Consider the following 16,348-nt stretch of genomic DNA (forward strand, 5'->3'; position numbering starts at 1 on the left):
GGGTTGCCTTGTAACAACTCTACATCATCTTAACTAATTATATCTGCCATGACTCCATTTCCAAATAAGGTCACATTCTAAGGCACTTGGGTTTAGGGCTTCAACATATGAATTTTAGAGGACACAAATCAGTCTATAACAGGAACCCAAAGAAAGCAGTGCGGATGGCACCTCAGAAGCAGTTATTTTAAGAGTCTTGACTTTGGTAGGATGTTCCTAAGGGAAATGAAGTGGGAGGCAATGTTATCTTTGAACAGAAAGGACACAGCTGAATGACTGAACGCGTAAGTTAACTTTGTCTTTGAAGTTTTGACATGATGGATTCACCAGGGGTGTGCACTTGGGATGTTGTTCCAGCTGGCCTCTAAAGGTGTTGGTTCAGTTACATTTCCTTCCTTAGGTCTCTATTCATGAGCGCAGACACTGGAGAGAGAGGAGCATTCTGAGACGTGACTGGCTTACACAGAGATCAAACACTTAGCTTGGTGTGCAGGCACTCCCGGCACCATGAGTTTGGGCAGATGGAAGGGAAGATAGCAATCCCAACCTGGAAGTGTGCAGGGAAGACTGAGGTGAGAATACTCCCATTTTTCACAGAAACAATGTCTCGCATGGCTGTGAATCCATTATTAGTCTTATTAATGCTGACTTGATAGCCAAGTTATGATGCCCAAGCAAATACCCTCACTCTGAGCCTGAACAGAGGTCTATGAAAGCAGGGGCTGTAGGCAGAGGATGGTATTCTCATCTGGCTGGTACAGATGGCACCAGGCACTGCAAATATTGGTCTGGAACACCTACAAAATTTTCCCAGAAACTGCTAGCACCTTCTACTTCTCTTCTTTTCTAGCCCAACAAGTGTACCGACCAGTTTTACCCTTTTCCTTAGAGAGTACTTTAAATGGAAATTTTCCTCCTCCCTAATTAAATCTCCCAATCCATCAGTGAAGAGATTCGCCTCAGACAAGGGTTAGGATTAATAAACCTGCGTGAATTTACTGGAATACAGTAATTTTCCACCTTGGCTGCACATTGAAATCTCTTGAGGACTTTCAAAAATACTGATGCCTGGGTTCTGTTCAGAGAATTAGATTTAATTGGTGTGGGGTGTGACCTGGATTTAGGATTTGTAAAGCTCTCCAAGTGGTTCTAATGAGCAACCAGGGTTGAGAGCATCATACTGATGTGGGAGCCTTAAAATGTCACCCAACCTGGGGGAAGGAACTGCACTGGACTATGGTGATGGCACACGGGTGATTTGGTGATGGGAAGCCCACGGGGATTACAACGGAAATGGAAAAATGCACAGAATGATGTAAAAATAAACCATTATATTATTTTAAAAATGATATCACACGAAAAGTGTGCAATGGAATGATTCAAAGTTACATTCTTACTATAAAAAAATGTCATCCAACCCCAATGAATCGGAAGAGGATGACATGTTACGCTCGGTGACAAGGGATACTGCTTTGATTTTGGTAGCCTTGACATAGAGTGGCTACGAGGAGGTGGACAGGGTGATTTTTGGCAAGGGGAATCCTATGTGGGTGAGTGGGTGGGCTCTTTGCCCTGTACCAACACTCTTGATGTGGTCCTACTTTGTATGGTTTTTCTCTTTCTTCTTTTCTGAACCTGGTAGTTCCCTAGAGCAGCTTTCAGTATTCTTTGGAGGTTTTGATGGGGAGTGTGGGAACGTATGGTGGGAGGACAGAATCCTATGACTGACTTGTTCAGTCGTCAACCGCTTACATCAGGGGCTTCTTGAGTAGCCTAAGTCGAGGGTGGCGAATAATTGCCTTCTCTACCCCCGGAGTAAACCAGGGTGCAACCCCCCCCACCTGTCAAATCATCATCTCTCAAGTCAGAGATATCCAGCTGATGTAAAGAATGAAACATTACATCCTCTACAAATAGAATTCAGATTGGATTGGAGCTGAGAATTGCTAAGACTGCTAGGACGCTAAGAATGAGGTCTGATAACGGCAGGTAGGAACAGGAGGGTTACAGGACTTGGTTCGCCTCTGCCTTAATTAGCTTCCTCTTCCTTGCTGTGCAGAAGGGTTACCTGGGACTTTAATTAAATTTGCAGCTGATGCTAAACTGGGATGCATTCCAAGGGCTAATGAGACCTAGGATTAACACACTAAAGCTGAGGGAGGAAGAAAACAAGACTCCTCTGAAGAAAGACATCCTTTCCGCAGCTGGAAGCAGTGTAATGGGGAACACAGGCCCCCACCAAGAGGAAACGAACTTGAAGGTAATATTGGACCAAGTCTGAAATAAAACCCTGCTTCTAGAGTTCTTTCATTTTTAATATTAGGATTTGTTTTGATTTTAAAGAATTTCTTTTTTCCACTCCTAATTTTCCATTTTGCTGGGGGAGAAAGAGATGAGATTGATTTATTAAAAAGGGGCCAAATTTTACAAAATATTTGATTGCAGTATTTCTGATGGTGGAGTTAGAGTGCTTTTAAACGGAAATAAAATTCACCTTATATTATTATTACCTTACCTTATATTCATTTCAGATATGCAACCCAATTTGAAATTTGTGTGCAATGTGGAATGATTAGCACAATAAATAAGTCTATTTCTCATCTATTTGCAATTTTTTGGAATTGTCGGTGCAATGTATAGCCCGTGCTTCTCATACGCTGCACTCTGTGGCTTATTTATTTCATAGCTGGAGATTTGTACCTACTGATCACCTTCATACATGCCTACTCCTAAACTTCCTCCCTTCTACTGAACACCTATCTGTTCTATGAGGTTGGTTTTGTTTTAGATTCCACACATAAATGAAGTCACATGGCATTCATCTTTTTCTCTCTGACTTATTCCACTTAACATAATACTCCCAAGTCTATCTATGTTGTAAATGGCAAGGTTTCATTCTTCTGAAAGTTACTTTTATTTTTTATTTACTTATTTTAATCTTTATTAATTGATTATTTACATTTTCTTACATTGTTATTCATTTTGGGGCAGCCTTTGATTTCTCCCTCAGGTCTAATCCTTGTAGTTCTCCCACCACCTCATCAGCTGTGAATCATTACCACAGTCCCTCGAGTTCTTCCCTCCCCTGTTTTGACCCCTCTTCCTTTCCTTCCCCTGTGGCATGCCTCAGATCTGTAGTCAGCTTGCAAATTTTGTCCTTTGAAAGTTACTTTGAATGGACTAGAAGGTATGAAAGTAGTAGTTCTCCAAGTGTGGTCCCTGGACCAGCAACATTACTGTCATCCGGGGACTTTTTGGCCACATGCATTCCTGGTCTCCACCCCAGACCTAAGGAATCAGAGACTTTGCTTTAGAAAGCCCAACAGGTGGTCTCATGCACATCCAAGTTGGAGAACCTCTGTTTCAAGGAACTATGTGCTAACTAAAGAGTCAACACTTCTCCAGGGCAGCTACTTCTCTTCACTGAACATTTATGTGAGGTGAATGTGGTAACCACTACACTATGGAAACACGCTGAACATTTGAGTCAAAACAGTTTCAAAGTGTTGCAGGCATCTTGAAATGGTGGCTTTAGTTGATCTGGTCATAGGAATAGATGCTGATGTGATTTGTGTTTATTCACAGTTGTGTCTGGGTTAGCCCTGATGGTGAGAGCTAGAAACCTCCCCAACTCCACAAGACTGCACAGAGAGGCACTATCTGCAGTCACCTGTCAATAAAGATGGCGTAGCCTGGAAGCAGAGTAAGAACTTATTGGGCTTGAGTTGAGATTGGAGTCCTTGTCTCTTAATTCCTGTCCCAAGGACTCCGTTCTCGCTAGAAAGAACCCATTTTCCAGGGCCCTCCCTGGTGGCGCAGTGGGTTAAAACACAGCACTAAGAAGCTAAAGCCACTTCAGCATGAGTTCAATCCCCGCCCCGGAGGTGACCCACCTGGCACAACAGACCTCTCCTGACCCGCCCACTGCTCCCCTCAGCAGTGTACCTCATTGTTGATCTGCCTGTTCTGCTCCCCACTCTGTCTCTGGTGAATTCTCTCACTGCCCCTGCACCTCTGGCCTGTACCCCAGCTTTGTATGCATAAATAAATCTTTAAAAAAAGAACCCATTTTCCAGTTGGTTGATGGAGGTGCTGCTTTCAGGTGTGTCACGTGTCTTCATTTCACATGCCCTCTGACACATGCAGGGGCCAGAGTTTGAGAGATGGAAAAAGGGTGGTTGTGCCCTCTGCAGACTCCGAGTTTTCCCTCATTTTTATGACAAGGCAGGTTCCCTTCACTTGGTAATGGGAAAACACACATAACAGAAACACTTAGTTCTACAATTTGTCATGACATATTTATTGATCACTACTATGTGCCTAGCTCTGTGCTAGGTACTGTGGGAGTTCCATGCATAAATAAGGCTCACTTTCTACTTTCAAAATGCTTACTAATAGGATGACTACTACATCTAGCACCCTTAACCAGAAAGTCCTTTGATGAAGAGAGTGGTGATAGCATTTACTCTAGGACAATAGAGGTGAAATAGGACCTTATTGATGTATGATTACCTCATTTGCATATGAGTGGGAGCTGTGGAGAGAGACAGCATCCCTCCCTGAATGGACAGTGTGTAGGTAACCATTTGTCTATAACAGACATAAGAGACGTTGTGAAAACATGAAGGAGAGAAGGGCCAGTACAGGCTTCTCAGAAGAGGGGGCATTTGAATACGATTTTCAGGATTTATAGTGTTTGAGTAAATACATGTGTGTGTCATACATGGGCGTGTTGTCCACAATGGCAATGAAATTAAAAATCAGGGGAGTGGGAAAGAGACAGTTGCCTGCTATGCTTGGGGAGGAGATCATGGTGTGGGATGTCAGAAGAGAGGGGGTGGTGAGCGACGTCATCAGAGTTTAGAAAATCGGGTGACCATCAGTTGCATATAAGAGTTTCATCCAAATAAGTATAGTTCAGTGATTGAAAATAAATTGTACAGCACGTACTAGCTTTTAGTTATTTCATGCTTTGTTTGAGGTTCACTCTTGGCTTGTGTTTATGGTGTTAGATGGGAAGGAACCGGGTCTACTTACCAAGCTGTGCTCTGGGCTATGTCTGGTGTTGGAAAGCTTTTCCTGGCATGAAAGTGACTGGCCAATTAGCTAAACAAAAAACTCATTTATCATCAGTTCCTCAAAGAATAGAAGTCATGCTGTGAATATTGTGTGTGTGTGTGTGTGAATTTTTCACTATGTTGTGTTGCTACTTTGGCTTATGAAGTCTTGATGGATGTATCTTTTCATAGAATAGGAAGCAAAAACAAAATTTAAATCCCTTCTTTCTTCCAAGGATTTTCATTCTCCTCTCAAACTGTTCCTGTCAATTTTACAAAAGTGCTCTACATTGCTAATTCTAATGGTTGGTTGTCAGTCTCCATGTTATTTGATCTAACAACAGTGTGGAGTATCACATTTTTCACTTGGCTTCCAATACATCATACTCTTCACTTGCCTGCACTCTTAGTCATTGTCTTTTGCTAGCTCCTCCTCTTCTCCAAGAGTCACAACATCGGGATGTCCTGGTCGCTGTTCTCTTATATGTCCACTTTTCGTCTCTTGGTGAATTTATCTAGTCAAAAGGGTTTAAGTGCCATGTTATTTCCTGACTGCTTTTCCGAATGCTGCATTCTATTATCAGCCATAACATAACCCTGCCCTTTCTCAAAGATTTGCATCCACTCCATTGGGAAAGCCTGGAAGTTTGCTTTGCTTTTGGAATCTCTCCAGAATCTGACCCCATCACCTCACCTTCACTACACCTCTCTGTATCAAGACACTATCATCACTCACTCCTGAATTACTTTAATCTCCTCCCACCTATCTTCTTGTTTTTATGGTGCCCTCTATGTGTATTCTCCATACAACAGCCAGTAGCTAGGTTGATGTTTTTTTAAAGATTTATTTATTTATGCACACAGAACTGGGGTATAGGCCAGAGGTACAGGGGCAGTGAGAGGATTCACCAGAGACAGAGTGGGGAACAGGACAGGCAGACTGACGAAGTACACTGCTTAGGGGAGCAGCAGATGGGTCAGGAGAGGTCTGTTGTGCCATGTGGGTCACCTCCGAGGCAGGGATCGAACTCGTGCTGATGTGGCTTTAGCTTCTTAGTGCTGTGCTTTAACCTGCTGCGCCACCAGGGAGGGCCCCTGGGTGGATTTTTTTTTTTTTAAGATTTATTTATTTGTACATGCAGAACTGGGGTACAGGCCAGAAGCTCAGGGGCGGTGAGAGTCTTCACCAGAGACAGAGTGGGGAGCAGAACAGGCAGTTCTAAGAAGTACACTGCTGAGGGGAGCAGTGGGCTGGTCAGGAGAGGTCTGCCACGCCCTGAGGTCACCTCTGGGGCAGGCGGGAATCGAACTCATGCGGAAGTGGCTTTAGCTTCTCAGTGCAGTGCTTTAACCCACTGCGCCACCAGGGAGGGCCCTCCTGGGTGGATTTTTAAAAAAAATTTTGAGATGATATCACATCTTTGCTTAAAACTTTCTCATGATTATACCTCTCATGTTGAGCAAAAGCCAGATTTGCTACAAGTTCCTTTGACTTCACTCCACTCCAACCTCACTGGCCCCCTTATGTTCTTGGACCAACCCAGGTATGTTCCTACCTGAAGGCTTTTGCATGGCTGTGTCCTCTGCCCGGAATGCTTGTCCGCGCCTTCATCTCGCACAAGGACTTGCTCAGATGCCACTATTGTGGATTGGGTTCTATGGTAAGCAGGCCAAGGTGATGTTTGGCAGCAGATGGTGCTTATTAAGCAGTGCTCTTGATGATAATACGCTTTAAATGGAGGGGAGGAAGCAAGATCAGGCAGATAGAGAAGCTGAATTTTGACCAGGTCTAGTGACAGTCTTGACAGGTCCTCCAGAGCCACTCCAGTAGGTTTGCCTCTGCAATCAGGACTGACATTGGCAAGTTGGCTTTCTGCAATCAGGACTGACATTGGCAAGTTGGCTTTCTGTCAGCATAGAAGCTGGTTAGAGCTACTTCTTCGGAAGAGGGTTTGAACATCCAACATCACCTTCTCTAGTTCTACTTGCAAACCATCCCTGACCCTTTATACTCCTAGAACACCTCTACATTGCTCTATTTTCCCATAACACTAATCATGGGCTGAGGAAATATATAGCTTATTTACTTTGGTTTTGTTTATAGTTTGTCTTTCCCAGCCAGCCTGTAGGCTCCAGTGAATGCAGAGATTTCCGTCCTTTGCTCATAAAGTATCCCAAGTGCCTAGGACACTGTATTGGACAGTAAATTATATATTGGATACTAATAGATGCCCAATGAGTATTTGCAACCAACTCATTCTGGGTGAATTCCAGATAGGAATCAGTATAGTGAGATAAGGAGTCAGTCCTGGAAACAGCTGACTAAATTGTCTTCAGTGTTCACTGATATGCAAAAATATATACTATGCAGTGTTTGTTGTTTCGAATTTTCTAGCACTATTCACAAGCCTTCGGTGTTGGGTGACCTGTTTCTGACCTATACTTGATTAACTCAGCTTTGGGTTCCCATGGGAAAGAAATGAGTAATGACATGTAGAAGTCTGTTGACCCACACAAAGCGTGCTTCTTCTAATATTTATGAAGACTGACATTTCATTTATATGAAGTTATTATTTATACTATATATTTTTCATCACATGGTAACATTAACAGGCATGGCATGTTAAGATCAATAGATACCGTAACAGTTGGCCTACTGGCCTCTGATGGCCAACATAATTTGGTAATGGGGACAGCAGTTCAACAATAGCAGGGTTTGCCATAGGAAGGAGAGCATTTAGCACAGCAAAGATATAAATTCCTTTTGCGACCACAGACTGAACTTTCAGGTCAGGTCAGGTTTTATTGCTCTTGGCTAAAAGCCAGCACCAGATTTACAGAGCAAGGAAGAGGCTGCATGAAATCAGAGTGAATTACAGAGTTGACTGGAGAAAGGCATGAAAATTGCTCGAATGTCAGGGATAATTTTTATGAAAGAATTCATCAGACCCCTGCATCACTGTCAGTTTTATGATAAAGTTTTAAAACATTTAAAATATGTATTCGTTTCTAATGGGTTCATTGAAAAGAAACTGGACATCGACAAAAACACAAAGATGAACATAAACATCACCCATTAAAACTCCTGGTGACAGACCCCGGAAGGTCTGAGCGTCAGGGTCCTCATGGAAAGGATGGGGGTGTGGTCCCCCTTGCTAACATGTCCCCACGGTCACCACCACGCTCATTCATACGAATAAAAAGAGCAGACGAAACCTTAAAAACAAACAAACAAACAAACTGGTGACATTCCATTGTATTGTTTCTAGCCATTTTTTTTTTACACACACCTTCATTCTCCCACACAATTTTCCCCCCTCAAACCTGGAATCAAATTGGGATAGTTCTCCTTATCCTACTTTATTGACTTAGCATATCTTTAGCATTTTCCCATAGTATCAAATGTTTGTGAAGATGATTTCTAATTTAAATAGCATAATATGGCATAGCTTACGTGTACATACTTTACTGGTGCCCTGATAATATGTTGACGTTGTTCTCAAATATTTTGTGGTGATTAATATTGCTATAGCTATTAGAGTAAGCCGGTTTATACATCTTTGATTTTCTTTTTGGGAATATTTTCTAGAAGTGAAATAGAAGGGTCAAAGGATGTAAATATTTTAAAGACTCTTAATGCATATTACTATACAAACTCCCAAGAGACTGCTCCCATTTGCACTTCTGCCGAGAATGATGTGAAATATTTCCTGCACCCTATACATCAGTGGATATTCTCAGTGTTTGCAGTCTTTGTCTGTCTGTCTGGTTCAGAGATAACATTTTCACTTTCACTTTAATGCAAATTTCCATTTTGGGAGTGGATTTTTTTTTTCACAGTATGATGGGTCTTTTGAATTTATTCTCTTGTGAAATGTCTGTTTTTGGCCTTTGCCCATTTGTTTTGCATTCATTAAATCTAATTCATACATTCACATCACAATTTATATTGTGTGTCATGCACTTTAAAAAGTTTTTATTATGTTATAGAATGTAAATCTTCAGTCTACCAAATTATAAAACTTGAATATTGGTGTTGCCCAGCCCAGGTGAAAAAATAGAACATTTCTAGTTCCCCTAGCTTCCCTGTGTTTCTCAGTGATCACCTCCTCTTCCTAACTGCTATTCTGAATTTTATAATCACCTTCTTGCTGTTTGAAAAGTAATTTTATCACCTAGGAATATATCTGTATTATAGATTATGGGATTTTGTTTAGTTTTATGCTGATAACATTAATCTATACATAGTATATTCTATTCCTTTATGCCTTGATTCTCTTATTCAACATTATGTTTCTGGGATTAATTTATATATGGTTGCCTGTAATATGCTTTGCTTATCTTCCTCATAATGTAGTATCCCATTGCATGACTATATCACCATTGTTTATTTATTGTACTGCGAATGGATATTTGGATTGCTTCTACTTTTGGACCATTATGAAAAAGGTTGGTCTGAACTTCTGAAAAAGCTTGTGTCTTTGTACACATGTGCATGATATCTCTAGGTCTTGGTGTAGTAGAATTATTTGGTCATAGTGTATGCTTATCCCTAGCTTTCCTATAGAATGCTAAAGTGTTTTTCAAAGTATTTGTGACAGTTACCACTCTTACCATGCCCAACCCCACCCTATGTGTGAGGTGTTTAATTATTTTGCACCCTCTCCAACACTTGGAGTTGTCATTTTTTTTTTGTTTGTTTGTTTTTTAGGTTTGGCCAATCTGGTGGGTGAATAGTGGTAGTTTTTTTTTTTTTTTAAGATTTATTTATTTATGTATACAGAGTGGGGATACAGGCCAGAGGTGCAGGGGCAGTGAGAGGCTTCACCAGAGACAGAGTGGGGAGCAGAACAGGCAGATAGACAAAGTTCACTGCTGCGGGGAGCAGTGGGCAGGTAAGAAGAGGTCAGCTGTGCCATGTAGATCAGCTCCCTGGACAGGGATAGAACTCATGCTGCAGTGGCTGTGGACAGCTTCATAGTGCTGCACTTTAACCCACTGTGCCACCAGGAGGTGCCTGTATAGTGGTAGTTAATATTACTTTACATTTGTGTGATGAGTCTGAACACTTTTCATATGATAGTTGGTCTTTTGCATTTACTTTTTCATAGAAGTAACTATATTTTATTACCCATTTTTCCACTAAATTGTCCATCTTTGCCTTATTGATTAGTGTAAGTGCTATATATGTTCCAAGTGCCAGTCATTTATCAGTTTATATGAATTGCAAATATATTTTCCTATTCTGTATCTTGAAATGTTCACTCTATGTTGTTTTTTGAGGAACATAACTTCTTCTAATACAGATGTAATCAATTTGTGATTTCGTTTTCCCCTTCATTATTAGTGGTTTTGTGACTTAGGTATGTGCTATTATTTTCTATATCATTTCATTATATGTGTAGCACTTTGTAATTTGCTTATTTCACACATTATTATGCTCTAGTGATCCACCTTTGTTAATATATAAAGTTTTCTATAATTAAAAACAAGTGTACCCTGTTCTAGTTTGTGGTAATTCCATAGTTCACTTACTCATTTCTCAGTTGAAATTTCTTTTGATTTTTCTAGTTTTATATGTTTTTGCTGTTATTCAAAAATGTGATACTGAGCATCTTTGTAAATCTTTATCGTCACCTCAATATTTTCTTAGGCTGAATTCCTAATTAATTAATTAAAAATTACGTCAAACAGCAAGAAATCTAAATGAAACAAATTTAAAGATGGGTTAAGTTTACTGAATTGGCTTTTGGAAAATTTGAAGCAATTTACATAGAGTGAGTATTTTGTAAATGAGAGACGAAGTCCCCCTTGTGGGGTCTTTTAGTATGAGTCTGGCAGAGCTATGGAAATTACACAGGGAGAGGCTCAGGAAGCTGAAGGATTTACTACCCCCGTGGGTCCTGGAGTGGGGGGCAGGACTGGTCCTCTGGGGCCCGCACAGGCTCAGCTAAACTGGGGGGGGGTGCCTCAAGAGATTGAGGACCCATGTGAAAGGGCCCTTTTTGGAATCAGAACGGAATATGTAAGCAAAAATAACGATAGGATTTTACTGACATGTTTCAGTGTCATTAGGATGCTGTCAGGAGAGGGCAAGGCAAGAGGTGATTGGACAGAGGCCAAACAAGCTACACCGGTAGCCTGGTGGCGTGTTTATGGTCCGCTTGTGGCAAAGCAAGAAAAGATAAAGTTTAGAAAATTAAAATGCTGCGAATATGTCCATTTTTAGAAGTTGTAATTATTGAGTGTTTTTTAATTTTTTTTTTTTTTGCAAAATACAAAACCAGAAAACATTTGGAGTAGAAAAAGAAAAAAAGAGAGAAAGCTTGTTTGTTGCCCTGTAATTTTTCAATAGCACAAATAAGTTGTTGACTGTAAGTACTTTAAAAGGAATATATTAAAATTATGGACTTCCATTCATCAAAGGACAGGGAAGAGGCAATCTAAGGATAGTTGAGAATCATAATACATGTATCTGGCAATTGACCCATATCCAGAGTATATAAAGGAATCCTACCACTTAAGAAAAAGACGCACAGTCTAGAGAAAAATGGGCAAAAGACTTGAACATATACTTCACAAGTAAGTATATATATATGGCCAATCAACATAGCAGAAGGTGCTCAGGTGCACTATATATAAAAAAATGTAAAGAAAAATCAAAACAAGATAGTCTTACATATCCACTATGGTTATAATAGAAATAATGGAAAATACCGAATGTTGGTAAGGATGTGGAGAAACTGAAGCTCTCATATGTTGCTGGGAGGAAAGTAAATTGATAAAAAAGAATTCTAAGAAAATATTTGATAGTATCTACCGAACCTGGAGAAGTGCACACCCTATAGCCCAGCAACTTCATTTCCAGGTAGATCTTCAACAGAAACTAGCTGTCTACCTGAAGAATCTACATGAAGAAATCAAAGCACTGATTTGAAGGGAAAACTGCTCTCTTGGGTTCACTGCAGCACTATTTACAATAGTCAAACTATGGAAACGAGGTAAGTGCCCAAATATAAATGAGTGGATCAGGAAGTTGTGATACACACACACACACACACACACACACTCACACTTACACACTCACACACAAACAATGGACTTACTACTCCTATCAAACAACATACACTCTTGCCATTTGCAGCAATCCTGGAGGGGATTATGTTAAGTGAAATGAATCAGAAGGAGAAAGACAAATCCTGGATGGTGTCACTGATCTGTGGAATACAGAGCTACCAAACAGGGTATGAGATTAAAGCCAAAGCTAACAACAAACCTTAGAAAGTTGATTCTGGAACTGGAACTACCGGAGAGGGAGGAGGAGGGCAAGAACAAAGTGGCAAAGAAGCACAAGGTGCCCTCAAGCTACAAAAAGGATGAAACCTTGGTTTGTCACAACATGGACAGAACTGGAGGGGATTATGCTAAGTGAAATAAGCCAGAAGGAGAAAGATAAATAAATACCAGATGATTTCATGCATATGTGGAATATAAAGGAGCAAAGCAAAGGAAAAGGCAAAAATCAAACCAAAACAAACCTGTCAAATCTGACTGCAGCACTGTGTCTACCAGTGGGAGAGTTTGGAAGGGAATCCTGCAAAGGGCACAGGGGCCCCAATGGAAGAGAGTGGAGGATTATGGAGGTGGATTTTGCTTGCGGCTGTGGTGTGATAACATACTTTTGTAGAAGTGGGGACAAAAGATTTATTTCTTTACTAAAGATTTATTTTTGCATACAAGAACTGGGGTCTAGGCCAGAGGTACAGGGAGTGAGAGGACTCACCAGAGACAGAGTGGGGAACAGAACAGGCAAACACAGTGAAACACATTGCTGAGGGGAGCAGCGAGCGAGACTGGGGAGGTCTGCTGCACCATGTGGGTCAGCTGCCTGGCTGGGGATGGAACTCGTGCTCTGGCTGGTGATAGTTGATAGAGTTGAGACTTTAACCCTTGTGGCATCAATGAACAATGTCTAAAAATTAAAAATAAACAAGATAAAAAAATAAAATGGTCATGAGAGCATTATTTATAAGAGTCCCAAACTGGAAACTACACAGTGAGTGTCAACAGTAGACTAGATAAATTTAATATTAAAGTCCACAATCGTGGATTATTTAACATAACATTGGGAGCAAATGGTCTGTGATGATATGCTTTAATATTGACTAATTTCACAAGCATAACCTGAGCAAAGGAAACCAGGTGAGAGTCCATCATACAGGATTCATTAACATGTATGATAGAAATGGGTAAAAACATTCTATTAGAAGGCAGAGCAGTGATTACCTTTGAGTGGGTGGGAGGCCATTCCTGGAAGGGAGAAAGTTGTTTCCTGATCTGGATGCTGATTGTAGGGATAGGTTCAGGTTGTGAAAAGTCAGTTATCTGTACACTTTGATACATATCTGCTTCAATAAAAGGCTATTTTAAAATGTATTTGCTATACACAGGTCACATGCCATTGTTTGTATTTGTATTTCTTTGATTTTCAGAGATTGAACATTCTTTCATATGTCTACTGATACTTCATATTATTTTTTATTTTACATTATTTATGCTTCTACTAATTTTTATGAGTACATTTGTCTTTGCATTAGAAAAGCTTTTTATACTGAGAATATTCACATTTTTGTCATTGCTATTGCAAATATTTATTCACTTACCATTTTCTGGCATAGAAAAGTATTTACTTACGTGTAATTAATTATATCAATCATTTCCTTTATAACTTCTTGGTTTATCATGTATGCTTAAATAACTTAAGTGTCCTTAGCTTAATATGTGAGTCAGATGCAATCACAGTAATATTTCAGTTTGCTTGGTTTATAGCTCCCACCAGCTGAAGTGCAGGCCGAAGTCTCTGCTCCACGCCCCAACTTCCAACATCTCCCCAGTAATTTCTGGGAACCCCAGTGCTCACTAGTCTCCTTATTGATGAGAATACCTGTTCCCCCCAAGCTTCTGATGGTGCTGCATCACCATGTAAATCTTGCACAGGGTACCTTACGCTGCTCTTTCCTCCTGAGAGTCTCAGGTGTGCACTCCTGAGGAATGGCTCTTCCGTCCTCACCCCACTGTTTCAGAAAAGGCAAACACACCACCTCTTCCTTAAATAACATTACGTGTTGCTTTTGCATTGTCTATATGAATGAAATTTATCTATTATTATGTTCTAATTCATTAACATCAAAATGGGTATCATTTTAAATCTTGACTTTTCAAAAGGGAGAAAAATCTATTGAATAGAATCAGTAAAAAGAGATGTTACAGATATTTCAGAAACACAGAGGATTATAAGGGATTACTGTGAATATCTAAAGGCCAGCATACTAGAAACTGGTCCAACCCCTATGGAAAAATGTATAGAGGTTTTTCAAAATATTTAAAAGGTATTTACCATAGGTCCTATGAATTCCACTCATAGGCAGCTACCTGAAGAATACAAAAACACTAATTGGAAGAGATATGTGAACACCCACATTCAGTGCAGCACTGTTTACGGTATCTAAGCTATGGAGACAGCCTGAGTGCCCAAGGACAGAGAAATGGATAAGGAAAACATGGTTTGTACCCACCATGGAATACGACTCAGCTACAAAAATGGATGAATGCCTGCCGTTTGGGAGAACATAGCTGGAACTAAAGAGGATGATGTTAAACACTGTCAATCAGAAAATAAGTCAGAAGACAAAGGAAAATACCAGATGATCTCACTCACATGTGGAGTACAAGGAAACATAACAAAAGGACAGTGAAAACCAAACCCATAGTAAACTCTTAACGTGTGACTGCAAAACTGATGCAATCAGAGGGGGAGGTTGATGTAGTAGAAGTGAGGGAAAGAAGAGACACTTGTGTGCCCCCAAGTTTGAACTTTGAGCCCCCGGGGCAGATGCAGAGACATAAACCTACTTTACCTCAATAAACATAACTTGGGGAAAAAATATGAGTAAATAAAATACATTAATATTTCATCTATTCCTATAAAGTCTGTTAGTTTATCTGTTAAATCAGTTTTTATATTTTCATCCTTTTTTATTGTATATTTTGTGTTTTCAGGATTTTTCCTTATTATAAGCTGCCAGAATTTTGTCTTCCTTATTGGCTTTTCTTTAATTTACTGAGCAATTTTTTGATTTATTTCACACTTCTGTTTTCTCCACTCCTAACTACTCATTTCCATTTTTTAAAATCATAATTCTCTTCTCTTGCATAACTTGATATATGATTTACTTGTGATTTTCATGACTACTTGTGCTAAATCTTGGTTTAATTCATTTTTATCCTGTGTTTGCTAAATAAAAAGGCAATTAAAGCTATAAATTTATCTCTGAACATTGGAATCAGCCTATAATTTTTTGCATCGTGCATTTATTGTAATAATTTAATTTTTCCTAAATAAAAGTGTGTTCACTATAAAAATGCAAACACATGCAAATATATGCAGGATAAAAGTGATGTTTCCTCTTTTTGCATTTCCTTCTCTCAAATACACCTTTTCTTATCTAGTGATAAACACTGCTAATGATTTGATATATAGCTTCCTTGATCCATTACCAACATATGTGTGTGTTTATATTAGTCACATATACACCCAATTATGGCTTATAAATTATAGGTATATTACACAGTTTTTTTTTTGTGAAATGATTTCCTTTTTAATATATCCTAGTCATACATTAATTGCCATTGCCCTCTAATAATGTGTTACCAGTTTGCATTACCTCCAGGGGTATGTGTGCATGAAAATACACTCTCCCATGCTGTGGGGGGATTGTCTTTCCTAATATTTTGTCATTAGTGAAATTAGAATTATTTCACTGCTTAACAGTCACTACCACTTCTATAAATTGCTCGCCTATATCCCTTGCTTGATTTTCTTTTAGGTTATCTTTTTTATTTATTTGACTGGCACTATTTTCTAAGTAGATGATAAATAGTGATTGATTTCTCAGTTAACCCAAGGATTATTGTGGAAATTGGTTTTGATCTGCATTTCCCATATGGAGATAATGTTGAACAAATTTTCACGTATGTAGACCATCTGAATGTCTTAGAAAAATTTCTGCTTAGGTTATTTTACGCATTTTATGATTGGGTTGTCTTGTATTTTGTTGCTGTATTATGTAAGTGTTTTGTACATTTTGGAAATTAGTTCCCTATCAGATGTGTGATATGCAAATACTTTCTCCATTATGTAGGTTGTCTTTTTTTTTTTTTTTTTTTTGGCAGAAGACGGCATACGAGATGTCGAGCAGTGACTGGAGTTCAGACGTGTGCTCTTCCGATCT

The sequence above is a fragment of the Condylura cristata genome, unplaced genomic scaffold, assembly GCF_000260355.1.
Source record: "Condylura cristata isolate star-nosed mole 26May11 unplaced genomic scaffold, ConCri1.0 scaffold00027, whole genome shotgun sequence".
Lineage (NCBI taxonomy): Eukaryota > Metazoa > Chordata > Mammalia > Eulipotyphla > Talpidae > Condylura > Condylura cristata.